This window comes from Protopterus annectens, chromosome 2.part1, assembly GCF_019279795.1.
Source record: "Protopterus annectens isolate FY-2018-M chromosome 2.part1, PAN1.0, whole genome shotgun sequence".
Taxonomy (NCBI): domain Eukaryota; kingdom Metazoa; phylum Chordata; order Ceratodontiformes; family Protopteridae; genus Protopterus; species Protopterus annectens.
In genome coordinates this window covers 471,496,230-471,511,207 of record NC_056729.1, presented here as the reverse complement: position 1 = coordinate 471,511,207, position 14,978 = coordinate 471,496,230, and positions in this window count along the sequence as shown.

The window sequence follows — 14,978 nt, the reverse complement described above, 5'->3', positions numbered from 1 at the left end:
TGCCTATGTCCAGTAGTGACACAGAGATGATTCCCGGGGTAAACCTACGATCTCCCATCCACCGGTCAAGATTTCTCTTGAACAGAGCCAGCGAGGTGCTCTGCCTCACATGGACCGGGATTTTATTCCACAGCATGGGGAGTCTCTGGGTGATAAATCTATCCCTCCAGCACGTCCTATTTATATCCATGCTAAGGTTTAAGTCTCTTGCTCTAGTGGTTTTGGTGGATTTGGATTTTTTGAGGTGGAGCATGTCCATTAATTCCGGGTTGGTCATGGCCTTGTATGTCAGGCACAGGTCACCTCTGAGCAGACGGTATGCAACTGAATAGAGTTGGAGTTTCTTCAGTCTGGCAGCATATGACAGGTTTTGGAGTCCCTTTATCCTTTTGGTGAGGAACTTTTGGGGTCTCTCTAATTGCTGCAGGTGTCGGGTCTCTTTAAGAAACCTCCTGTGGGTATGTACAAGTTTATTGAGTACTGAGCATGTGTAAGTCTAACTGGCATTTTGTAGTTAGCTGTTCAGATGTAAGCATGGATGTGCATAAGCTGTGTCTGTTAATCAGGTTGTTATATTTATTGATGCTGCTATCCATCCTGATGTGTTTCTGTATACTAAAGTATCTTAAATGAGCTACCCAGCCTGCTTGTCTTCCAAATGTAGAAAGACAAGCGACATGGTGTCAAAACCAGACTATTTAATGGCCAGAAAGAATTCCAGTTTCTTTACTTTGACTTTGAGAGGTATATACAAGAGTGGACTATTCCTGCTGCATGTATAATCTAGAAAAAACAGGTCAGAAACTAATTTCTAATGTTAAACTTGCTCAAACCATTTCCTATTTGCTAAATATGAAACAAAAGATACAGATCACTCTAAATGATAATAAAATAAGTCAAAATGTCTGCAATTGCTAGAATTATTCAAATTAATATGGAAAACGTTTGAAATAAAGTCCAAATTGAATAAAAAGAATAAAATAAAGAGAAACAAGTGCATTTTTCAATATGTGCTTTGCGTATCCATATTTTTCATATTAGCTGAGGCTATCTGAGTTATCAGAAGTGTATGAAGTATTTTCATGTTTGTGCAGTGTTACAGTAAAGTTATTTCACAAATACAGCCATTTTAGAGCATATTTCACAAAGTACAGTGTTTTGAAGAGTTTATTGTGCATTTGTGTGTTACTGCAAGCTGCAGAGAGGCAACTTGTTCATACTTCATACATAATTACAAGGGCCATATTTTCAGTGTGTTTGGGCATATATTTTGTTGGCATGGCTGAAGGATTTCAAAAACCTGGTCCACTAGTGTTTGACAATAATATTGCTGAGAACTAGAGAGTGTTTGAGCAAGATTAAAACATTTTCATACAGGCTGCATTTTCTGATAAAGATGACCATACAAAAGCATTTATTCTACTTAATTTAGCTGGGTCAGAAGCCATTGAAAGGGAACATTAATTTTTGTATGCACCTGCTATCTATGTTGGAGAGGGGGAAAACCATATTGCTGTACAGGCTGAGTCAAGGAAGGACCCTGAGTGCTTAAAATGTAAATTTAGAGAAATGTGTAACCCCCAGACAAACATTACAATGGAAATGCACTTATTTTACACAAGGGATCAAAAGCCTGATGAAACTTTTGCAGCATATATAACTGATCTGAGAAATAAAGCTAAAACATGCAGATTTAGTGATTTAAGAGATGAGTCAATAAATGACAGACTTGTGTGTGGTATTAAAGATGGTGCTATGAGAAATATTTTGCTTCGTGACAGTGATTTAACTTTGAATTAGGTAATTGAGATTTGTCAGATATACTCACAGAAAAGCACACAAATATGCTTACAAATGAGAATAGCTTTAGTAGTTACTGCAGCAAAGCTCACATAAATAGCATGCAGCACGTTATTAAAAGAAACAGGCCCAGGCACATGGCAGCAACTGTGGTCCCTGCCACACCCACTGGTAAACCCCAGAGTTTTCTAGCAAGTTCCAGAGTTCACACAGCCTAAGTAAAGCATAAGAGTGAGTCAGCAAACTCAAAGCATGGGCTCCAACCTAATTTCATTGCCAGCTGTCGTGACAGTAATCATGAATCTAAAACAGAAAAAGTGCTTAGCTTTTGGTCAACAGTGCCACAAATGTAATAAATGGAATCATTTCAAAAGATTTTATAAAACAAAGGGTGCACATTCTTTTACTAAGAGGGATCATTTTAAGAAATGAGTTGATCAATTAGAGAGCAGTAATGTGGTATCTCCTACTCTTTATGTAGATGGTGTGTCAGTGCTTAATGAGACAGTCAATGCAGTTAATTTATGGTACAAGAATAAAATATTTTGCACTGCTCGAATAAATGGCAAACCTATGGAGCTCAAAGTTGATACTGGCTCAAAGTACAATGTTATGTCTACAGAAACATTTGCTAGAGTAAGTGCTGGTGAAAGGCTGGATTTGGCAAAGTGTGCAGAGCTTATTACATATGGTGGTGAAGAAATTCAAACTGAAGGCTCAGTAATGCTTTTATGTTACTCTGCTGGTAGAAGCTACACTAAGCTGTGGTCAAGGGGCACGTCCAGTCATTATTAGGCCTCAGAGACAGTTTGAAAATGGGATTTCTTTCATTTAATAAGGAATCTCACCATGTTAGCTTCAAAGACCACTACTCTAATTTTGGCCATTTTATTTTTTCTACCTGTGCTGATCTTTTCGAAGACAAACTAGGCAAACTTCCAACTGCATACTCCATGAAGTTAGATCCAAATGTCAGTCCAGTTATCAGGCCAGCCAGAAAAGTTCCAATAGCTATGCAGACTAGAGTCAAAGTCAAACTAGATAGAATGGTGCGATAAGGTGTGATTTATGCAGTTGAAACTCTGACTGAGTGGGTATCTCCCATGGTGGTAGCTCATAAGAAAAGCTCAGATTACATCAGAATATGTATTGACCCATGACATTTGAACAAGGCACTAAAAAGACCTCATCATCCAATGCGCACAGTCAAAGAATTTGCAGCTTTGATGCCAAATGCCACTGTTTTTTTTTTCTCTTAGATGCAAAGAATTAATTTTGGTAAATTCAGCTTGACAATAAATCCTCGTTGCTCACTACTTTCAATACTCCATTTGGCAGGTACAGATTTCTGAGAATGTCATTTGGGATAAATTCTGCAAGTGAAATCTTTCAACATGCAATGGAGCAAATTTCTTCTGGGTATCCATCTGCTAGTATAGTAGACGACATACTAGTAGGAGGTAACGTTGAAGCTGAACATGACAGAATCCTCAGAAAAGTTCTGGAAAGGGCATGTCAATTGAATCTTAAGCTCAATCCACAGAAATGCAAATTCAGGCTATGAGAAATCACTTACATTGGTCATTTATTTGCCAGTTCAGGCTTACAATCAGACCCTCCTAAGCAAACAGCCATTCTCGAGATGCCAGCTACAGACAATGTTCAAGCCGTGCAACGTTTTCTTGGTATGGTTAACTACCTAGGCAAGTTCATTCCAGACTTGAGACAAATATCAGCACCACTCAGAGAGCTACCACATAAACATGCATCTTGGTCTTGGTTAGAACAGCGCCAGAGAGCATTTGATGTCCTGAAACAGAGAAGTACCAGTCCACCTACACTCAGATACTATGATGTACACAAGCCAGGTACTCTTTCACATGATGCTTCGAAATTTGGTCTTGGTGCAGTCATTTTACAAGAAGGTCAACCTGTTGCTTATGCATCCAGAACTCTCACCCAAGCTGAAATGCAGTATGTTCAGGTAGAGAAAGAGCTTTTGGCAAATGTGTTTGCATGTTCCAAGTTCCATGATTATGTGTATGGTAAACCTATCTAGATCGAAACAGATCATCTAGTCTCTAGTCACTATCTTGAGAAAGCCTATGCATTCAGCTGCAGCCAGATTGCAATGTATAATGTACAGATTGCAAAAGTATCATTTCAATCTTGTCTACAATAAAGGCAAACGTCTTTATCTTGCTGATACGTTATCTAGATCTCACAGAATTACCACTGAACAGCACGAGAATGAACAATTTGATTTTGAAGTCATAGAGGTGAGACAGTTTTCTTCCATACCTTGATGAGCTGAGAGATCACACTGCTGCAGATCCAGTTTTACAGAAGTTAACTACTTTCTCAAAGAAAGATGGCCTTCAAAGCAATGTAGTTTACTTCCAGAAGTGCAACCTTATTTTCCATACAGAAACGAGATTTTGTCTGACAATGGTATCATCATGAAAGGTCCTAAAGTTATTGTTCCAATGTCTTTGCAACATGAGTACATTACTATCTTACATCGAGGTCACCCAGGAACAGACTCTAACAAAAGAAGGGAGAGAGGATATGTATTTTGGCCTTCTATGGCACAAGATATTGAGAGAGTACTTTCATTGTGTTCAGTATGAAATAGTAAAAAGCCATATCAACATAAAGAATCACTTCAGCTGAACCAGATTCTGTAACTACCTTGATTGACAGTAGCTACCGACATTTTCGAGTGGAATGGTCAACATTACTTGGTGTTAGTAGACTGTTACTCTAATTGGTTCGAGATTAACTTCCCAATCTAGCATCCAGTGCTGTCATTACTAAGATGAAGCATCATTTTGCAGTGCATGTATCTCCACACAAACCTATTTCTGACAATGGCACGCAGTATACAAGCCAACAGTTCAAACGATTTGCTGATGAGTGGGACTTTACTCATGTCACGAGTAGCCCAGGGTATCTGCAGTCAAGTGGTTTGGCAGAGTTTGCAGTTAAGGGTACAGGGCAGTTGCTGGAGAAGTCAAAATGAGACAATAGTGATGTTTTCCTGAATTTCTTGAATCTCAGATGTGTTCCTCGTGATGAACATATTGGTTTACCTGCTCATAGACTTCTGTCGATAAAAAACAGAACCACATTACCAATCAGTAGTCAATTGTTGGTTCCATGTGTCAAGAACAACAGGTCAGTGACAGCCAATCTGTTGAAGAAGCATTTAACCCAGGGGTCCTACTATGATAAGACCAGCAAACCACTCAATCCATTGCGAGATGGGGAAGTGGTAAGGATGCAAAGTCCAAAGGTTATGATCGGATTGGTGTCATGAAGAACATCTGCCCAGAGCTGAGATCATACATTGTGGAATCACAAGGAGCAATTTTAGGTGGAATTGGAAGCATTTGCTACTGATGTCTGAGCCTATACCACAGCACCTAGCCTGTGAGAAAGACTCTTTTTCTCAGAGTGAGTTGCCTGGTGTTCCAGTTCCAGTGGAAGTTCCAGAGAACATTTCTGTTCCTGTGATGAATCTCAAAGCTCCTGATACAGGTTTTACACCGAAGACTGTCCCTGTTACTAAACCCAGTCCAGATTGTTATGTTACGATATTTGGTCGTATCTCCAGACCATGTTCCAGATACACGGCAACTTGGACATCAACATTGTGCTTTATTTCTAATGTCTATATTGATGCATGTTTAACTCCAATGTCATTTTGATAAGAGAAATCTTTTTTTAAGAGGGAGGATGTAGATCAATGTGTGTATATCTCTTTAAGAAACCTCCTGTGGGCATGTACAAGTGTAATGAGTACTGAGCACATGTAATTCTAACTGACATTTTGTAGTTAACTGTTGAGATGTCAGCATGGATGTGCGTAAGCTTTGTCTGTTAATCAGTTTGTTTATATTTCTTGATGCTGCTATGCATCCTGATGTGTTTCTATATAATAAAGCATCTTAAACAAACTATCCTGCCTGATTATCTTCTTAGTGTAGAGGGACAACTGACACCGTCCATGATGTTGACATTGATGTTGCTGCAGCTGTACCCTCAGATATGGAGGTCAACATTTCTAACCATTCAGAGGATGCTGCCACAGTAGATGTTAAACAGAGTGAGACAGTTGTCCAACAGACCCCAGCTGAGACTGCTGCTGATGGCAGTTGTCCACAACAGCCTGACACAGGACACTGCAGTAGAGACAGGTGAGCAGATGTGCATGGCCAGGTGTTAGAGGGTATCTGGCTACTGCTGCAAGCAAATGAATAATCACAGCAATGGTATCAGTCAGACATCCATGCATCATATGGAACACCAGCTACATGCCATGCATGAAGGACAAGAGCACAGAAACGGCAAGATTATGGCTGCATTGGATGCTCAGAATGAGAGTCTGCTAGCTGTGGCATGGTCGGCAAAAACCCTGGTCTCTATGGTACTGCAGCAGTGTCATACTACCAGTAAGATTCTGCATTCTCTGACTGTGCTCAGTCAATTGCAACATGGGAGAGGCAGGCATTTGTCTGCAGAACCAGCACTGGCCATCAACTATCAGTGTCTGTGGTCCAGCCTACACAGAATTCAACTGCTGCCCAATCTGCTGAGGTCCCGCCAGTCACAAAGCCTTCAACACGTAGTCATGCTCCTTCACATCAACATGCTGTTGTCACCCCATCAATCTCCTCTATGGAGCAACCAGGGCAACATGTTTTTATACATGGCAAGGGCAGAGTGGACCATTGTGTGAGATGTTGGCAAGGTCACCCTAGACTGTGTTAGAATGTGTCCAACAGTGTAGTAAACATAGCTGGTTCATATTATTGAATTACAACTTTACTGTGATATATTTTCCAATGGCTATTAAATGTTCTGCATTATGTCCTATGTCGTTTCTCTTTTTTCATGTTATTATATTGTAGAGATAGGAATGTGTAGCACTGATATGTGTCCCTTACTGTTTTCCATACAGTGATACAATACAACAATCTGAGTGTGTATGCATACCCGTGTCACTTGTACCCTGAATTGATTATCCCTGTTGTGATATGTTATGATTATGGTGTTATGTTTGATGCTCAATGCATACATCTGTTGGGTAATTGCCATTAGATACATTTTGTGTTGCTATTGTGGGGTGACATGTGAACATTAATGTTCAGTCTGTGTACTCATATATGTGTGGTTTGTCATGACTCAGACATGTGGGTCAGACACTGAACTGTTGCTTGGGCCTGCACTTATTGTCGCTTATGCCTGGGTCTTCTGTCTCCTTCGTCCTCCTGCTCTTCCTCTGGTACCTGTGGGATGTCCTCTTCAGACATCTGGGGTTCTTGAGGTAGTTCACCCACACCTGCAGCTGGAAGACCAGTTATCAAGCTGTGCAACATATACACAATTATTATATGTGCTGCCTTCTCAGATGTGTATTACAGTGCACCTCCAAATGTGTCAAGACATCTGAACCTAGCTTTCAGTACACTGAACACATGCTCTGTGGTGTTTCTAATTGTTGCATGCATCTATTCTAGGCCTCCTGTGCAGGATTGGATGGTTCACAGTACAGTGTCATTAGCCAGGGCTCAAGCAGATAACCACAGTTACCTGTTATGGGGAATGAAATACATTTGGTCAGACTGAATATTGTTGTTGGTATCCTTAGCTTAGGTCCTAGCTGTGCTCCTGTGCTTACCTAGTAGTAGTCCCACGGGTATTTCACCTTGCTGGAATGCTGTCCTCAGTCCACTTTCCCCTCCATATGGCACCATCATGCACTTTTCCAGGGTGTGTTGCCATGATGTTTATTATGTTGTCATTGGCTGTGCACACAACTTGGCAGTTGATGGATGGCCATCCCTTTCAGTTTATGTATTGGTCTGCTCCAGGATGTACTGGTGTCTAGATAGGTATGTGTGTGCACCAAGTACATGAGGGAAGTTTGCAATGCTGTAGAAATGTATTACAGTTTTCTGCTGCATGGGGGTGGATGGAAATTGCCTGCAGTCATACACCTAGCTGCACATTGTTTCCAGAAATTTTGTCAAGATATGTCTGTCACCTGAATATGATACTACCACAGCATCCCCCAATGTGTCTCTGGAATGTCCCACATGCAAGTACACTCAGGCTGAGACACTTTGATTTCAAGGGGGATGGGGATTCCTCATAGGATCTACACAGGCGTGTGGGGCGCACATGTTGCAGGCAAGCTGCATCAGTTGTCTGCCTAGCTGGCATCTGTTTATTATTTGTTGGTCTGAGAACTGGTTTAGTTGCAGCCTTGCTATGAGTCTAGCTGGCTGCCTTCTACACTGCACAGCCACAGCCTCATTTATGGGTTTTATCAATGCAGCCTCTTGCAGTTCATAAACAGCAGGTTGCATTTTTATGTTTTTTTTTATCATTTGCTACAGATTTCACCAAAATCCGTAGTATTAGCTTTAGTTCCCTGGGCCCTGGTCTGTAAAGCATACACCAAGGATTTCAGAAATAGAATTGACATGGCAGTTTCTTGCATTTAAGTTGCATTGTGTGCACATTATGTCTTTTGGAGTCAGACCAGCATTTGAGGTTGAGGAATCCCTAATTATCCTATGCTGAATATCTAAGTAATTGGACTGTCTTCAGCATGTATTCATCCACAGCAGGTGTGCTGAAGTCTTCCTTCGGTGTACTTTGCTGACAGCAAATAGTTTCTGCAAACTTTTCAGAATCTGGCCTAATGCATTTCTACAATTTCTCCCAACTATAAACAAGGAGATAGTCATCTATCCATTTGATTATTCAGAGTTAAGGAAGCAGCTGTATGAGCTGCCTTTTGGCAAGCTGCTATCCTTCTTTTAAAAAATAAAAAATTACAGCACGAAAGAATGGTATGTTCTGCTTGATTTATTAAACAAGATAGCGCTTTCGCCCAACATATATCAAAGTTTCATCAACTGTTCAATTTTTTCAGGAACTCCAAGCAGTCTAACGTTATTCATGCAACCTCTATCCTCCCAAGTCAATAATTTTATTTTCCAATAATTTGATTCTTAACTCAGGAAGCTGCAAGAGCTGCTGCATGTCTTTAATCTCAGTGTCCTGCAAAGCCAGTTTATCAAAGTGTGCAGAGACCATCGTTTCAATGTCTTGGATCCTTGTTTCAGATTTTTTTAGATATACTTGGCTATAGCTACATTTAGATTTTACATTTCCAGAATTAGGGAGTCTTTTCATCTGCCTATTTCATGCTAAATGTAGCTTGTAAGAACTGAAGTAGGTTCTCTGCAATGACAGCATGTAGATCCACATCACCATGTGGATTGCCTCAGAAAGCTTTAGCAGTCTTGTTCCTTTTATGAGTAAACTTACGAGACAGCTAAAAAAAAAACAAGAAGAGCCTCTTTATTCAGAGCTTTCTAATTTAAGTAGCATGGTAAGTTTCAGATTTTTGGAGACTCAGAAGCAAGGGAGCAAACACTGGCTGTTTTAAGCTGCACATTAGGAACTATTATATGTCCTAAGGTGACCCTGTACATTGCACATATTGTTTTATAGGACATAATCCATTCTTTTAGGAAAGACACGTCCAAATCATGGAAAGATAAAAAAAACAGTCCCCGTATCTTAAATGCAATACAAAACTGGAAAGCAGTCAGTGCAGTCCTGGAAGTGTTGTAGTAATTCGTTGGTAATTTCATGTACCAGCAGGTTGCCGTGCTACTAAGTTCTGCACAAGCTGCAACCTCAGTCTCAGTATGACCTAACCCAAGGTAAATGCCATTGTAATAGGATAAAAACAAGGCATGGATAACAGGGGAAAGGTCTTCACTTGCTATGTAATGCTTAACCCTTGCAATATTCCTCTGATGGATACCAAAATGGCTTATCAATGGCAGATACTTGGTGACTAAACTTTAGCTGATCATCTGAGAAAACGCCAGGTCTTCCAAATATGGATACAAGCTTCTGATTACTACCATTTACTTCCATAAATTACATAAAGGTGGCAATGACAAAGCAGAAAAATCTAAGACTATGGAAATACTAAGTCTGAATAGATTACAGCATAGTCAAGGGTACATGGTGTGTAGATCATATGACACAGAATATGCTCACAACAATGCACTCCTGAGGGGAAGACAGGTACAATCATTTGCCAGCACTATAGCAATGATGATTCAAACCTCACATTCTAATAACATCTCCAAGGGCAGCATAAACACAGTAAACAATACACATGCCAAAATGAGTCCTGAGGTGCTCCATGCACCAGACAGTATGGGCATGATGTATTCAATCCCCAAGGCACCCCCAGGCCCACCCAGAAAGGTAGGAGACAGATCAGTCAAGAGACCATTATAAGATTGAAGATGTTAGATTAGGATGTAGTGCTTGTCAGTGCTGGTCAGTACTGAATGCTGTAGGGGAATAAAGCAGGAAGAGCACTTAATATGAGCTATTGAGCTCTGACTTAAAGGAGATCATCAGTACCTCCACTGAGAATAGTCTGAGACAGACAAATGCGTCCATGAGTTTTTTGTGTTTTTAAGCTCTATTCAAGCTATGCATAGACTAACTTCTCTACATCTATGCCAGATAATGGCAAGTCAGAGATACGTCAGAAATTAGCAAGGAAGGCAGGGTCCAAAGACTACTTCCTGAGAGCTAAGATAACTAAGTCCTTCTTTAAGAGAGACAGAAAACTCCAGAACTCAGAGCGAACGTCAAAATGTGATAGATAACAAGACCTAGAATTTCCAGGCAGGCAATAATCAACCTTGAAGGCCATAGGTCCAGTCCACTGGTTGTACCAGATATATGTGAAATCATAGATACAAACTAATCATAATCAGGAGTTCAAAGAACTAAAACTTCTCTCAGTCTCAGCTAAAATAGTGCCCATGGAAGCACAAGAATGTAATGTTGAGCTGATGGCGGCAACCTTTTCAATGAAAAACGAGCAACTGGCTCACAGTTTTGTGATGGAAAAATTCTAGTACTGCTAAGACAGGCTGGGCTACTTGTCCACCTCCCACCCAAAACAGCACAGTTTGCAGCAGAGATCTACATGGACAGAAAAGCTGCTTCTTATGGTAGATCTCATACTGGTGGTGAGCATAGTACTCAAGTTCTGGTCTATCACTCTAAGCTTTGTCCTTCCTGCCTCAGGAAGTAATGCTCAAAGCCATGATTCATACACCTTTCCAACTCTGTTGGCATAAATGATAAAGCTCTGACTATGACCTAAGCAACCAAATAGCACAATAGTACTGGTTCTCTGACAGATGGGAATCAACCTTCAGATCTGTTCAGGGAAAGGTCTTGTTCAGAGGATCCACCATCATCTGCACAAGTATCTGAGGTGGTTAGGTAATTATTTTTCTGTTTATGCAACCTCAACCCCCCCATAGTGGTGACATATCCACCTGCATCACTGCAAGGGCTGCCTGTGTTCTCACAGTGTCCATCCGTATGCACTTCTTTATATGCAAAGACAGGAGGTGCCATCACTGGCTTAGATAGCCACAAAGCATGTCCCCCCTGGCTAGCCACTGAATTCACTGGTACATGCAACCTCTGTTCCACACCACTGGAATGGCAGAAGCAACCAACTGAGAAATGACCACCCTTATTCCAGGATAGGAGCCACTCATCCCCCCTCTCTTCTTTCCCATCAGCCATCCAAGCTGGGACTCAAACCTGGGTTGCCTGGGTAACAGGTATGACTTTTTCTCTCTCTACACAACCAGGAATCTGCATTCACCCTAAGTTTGGGTTTCCACTGGATCTTCTGTGGGAAGATGGTCATGCCATCCTGCAAGGGAGGGGTAGTCCAAATCACTGGATGCCATGATGCCCTGAGATTTGATGTGGTTCACTAAGCCAGTTTGTAGCAACTTTATTGCAGCTGTACAGAAGCATGCACTCACACAAAGATGGCACAGTAGTCCCCATGGTGATGCAAATTGTACTTCCCCAGGGAAAGGGTTAAGCCATAAATAGAAAGTCTGTGATGGCAACCTGTATGATGCCTCTTGTGAGTTTCTCCCACCCAGGAATACAGAGTGCCAATAGCTCACAGATAGTGGGAAAAAAAGTACCTAGGAAAAAAATGTTTCACATATTCTGAGGGGAGACAGCATGTATGTAGTATGGCAAGTAACTCCAGAGTGGAATAAAATGGCTTTTAATAAGACTAATTCATCAGGAATGACTGTCATGTGCATAAGATGAGATGAAGTACAACAGAAAACAAACAAGAAAAAAATAAGTATGGCAGTTTATCTACAAAAGATCAGGGGGTCAGTACACAGCAGATCGAGGACAAAGCTGATCAGGAAGTAGTCAGACCAAGAGACCTTTTCCACCACTTGATCTGAAGTTGTTCGTCCAGATAAAATCAAGTCCAGAGTACATCCTAGGTGATAGGTTGCAGAGGTATCTACATGAATAAGCTGACACTTCACAATACAGTGAAATTCTTTAGTAACATATAAGTCTCCAAGATCCACTATATTGTGGTATCAGAAAAGGGAGTTAATGAGAAAATCAGTGACCTTGTAAGAACGCCCTCACATGGGTCTGGCAGTGACCACAAAGGACCAAAGCTCTGAGCTGTTAATGAGCTACTTCCTGTGCCCAGGGAACAGGATGTGATTTCTTCAGTCTTCATTTACCTGCTGTGTGGCTCTGAGCAAGTCACTTTACCAGTCAGTGCTCCTGGGTTGCTCCTGAAAAGGGACATTTGTATCCAGTGAGCTTACCCAGTCAATAAAGTGGAAAAAAAAAAACTAAACAAAGAAAGTGTCTTGGTGAACTGTAGAGGAAGAGAAACTTACTAGCATACTCCTGGTAGGGATTATTAATACCAGCAACCTGATCCATTAGAAGCTCCAATCAAAAACAGATGGCTACCCTTCTAGTTTTGCTCCATATAGGACATTCAGTAATGGGAAAACCTGCAGGTACAGCTATGACCAAATGTGGGCTGAAGTACTCATCCAGCACGTCTTCAATATGAATGTAAGGACCTCATGAAATAACAACTTGAGGCTGATCCAAGGCTCACGGCCAGTCTTACGCCCCAAGGCTCAGGGCCAATCTTATGCCAATTGGACCTATTTGGCCCATTAGGGCCCTGTTCCTTCACAGGGGCCTGCATTAGGCTATGATAGAGTTATTATACCTTATATGATCCAAAATCTGGCTGAGAAACACTACAGCAAAGTGCAAAGAATTTTCCTTTTGGTAGCAGTTTCTTACTCAGTTGTTAAAAGTTTTGTTAGTGGGAAAGACAACATATTCTGTCATGCAATTGCACCTGTAGTTAGTCCAGTATTATTAATAACTGTAGATTCACCCCTCTTGTTTTACTCACAGTGTCAGATGCTCACACTCCCATAGGATTCACTTGCTGTTACTGAGTGCTCAACAGAGTTTCAACCCCAAATTGGTTGGATTAACCATGGTTTTGTGAACCACTCCATTTAGTGAAGGTAAAAACATCAGGTTTAAATTGAAAATGGATAGAAATGTACTGTGTTTTCATTTATTTCTTTTACTGGCATGGGTTTTGTGATTGGTTGTTAAAGAATATGATTACAAGAAAGGGAGTATGAAAACAAGCGCCGTAAGTGTATAAAAATGATTATGTGGCTGAAAGTAGAAAAACAGAAACAGTTTGACTCACAAATATACTGCAGGAGCACTATACTTTCAGTGTAACATACAAAAATATCAAAGCAAGCAAAAACTTAAACCAAGAAAATAGTTGGACTGGAATGGGAATGCATTTTTAGAGAGAAGTGTATTATACAAAGCTGAATAAACTGTTAGGGTTTATATTTTTTTCCCTGCATCCATGTGGGTTTTCTTAAAACATTATGATTTACTCCCACCTGCCAAAACTTGGTGCTTACTGACCACTCTAAATTATCCCCACATGTAATCCTTACTGTCGTCCCTGTGACCAGCATGTCCGAAAAAGATCTGCATGTATTGGTCTTCTTACTAACTGTAAGAAGTAAATAAAAATAAACTTTCAGAAATGACTACAAGTTGGGTAACGAGACAGCGACGTCATTTCTAAGGACACGTTTAAGATTATTACTGCAATTATTGTTGATGAGCTGCAAGAAATAACTGGGTAAGAAACCCTAACCATTCAGAGGAAGTGAGGGAGATGACTTGAAGCCCATGAAGAAAGAAAGGGGTAACATGAGATGAGAATGTATCATGGAGGTTACACATTATTCATACTCGTTTTGGCCATCCAGTTTTCCCACAATCATTAAATGTAGCCCCGTGGTTCATTTGTCCAGTACATTCTGAAACCTAAGGACATTAGGCATGGTAGGTCAGACCCAGGAACTGTGATGAGCCAAAACATTTTTCAGATTTTATGTTTCAAAATGAGCATGCATCTTAGTGGCATGGTCTGCTTGGTGTTGTCTGCAGCAACTCCCAAAGCTGCTGGAATGTGTAGGGTACTTTACTAACAAAGATATATTTTATTTTTATTTGTTTTTTTATTAACCAGGGTAGAGCACTGAACCTCACAGGCCATTTTCAGGCTCAGCACAGCAGAACTACAACCAAAGAAACAATAAACTTCAAATCAATATCACTTCAACAATGGCAATGTAAGAGCAAATGTGCAGAAAGGTATGCCAGTATAATGTGTAGCATAAATTAGCATAATTTTAAGTAGACATGAGCCAATAATTCAATCAGCAGAAAACATATAAGACTGATACCTGTACACTGTCATAATATCATATAGTATAATGTTTCTGTGGAACAAAATAACATATAAAAAGCAATGTATTTACAGCATGTACAACTCTGGGCATGGTATGTGAAGGAAAGTAAGGTATTAGTCAAACAAAGGAAAGACGGGATAGAGACACAGTAAAAAAAGAGAAAATATAAAAAAAAGAAGTGTAGAGGGAAGACACAAGGGGGGAAGTGTTTAGCTATGTTCTACACATGTTCAGGAGATCTGAGCAATGCTACAGGAGTCTGTGGACATATTTACTGGTAAACCATTGTGCACCCACTTGATGAACTTTCATTTAGACACTGGGCTTCCAGTGGCCAAGCAAACAGGCCCCTTATAGTGTGTCTGAGTTTGTTAATCATACCCAGACAGAGAGAAAGAGTGAGAAAGAAAAATCACAGGAGATGCTAGATCTTGGGGTAAT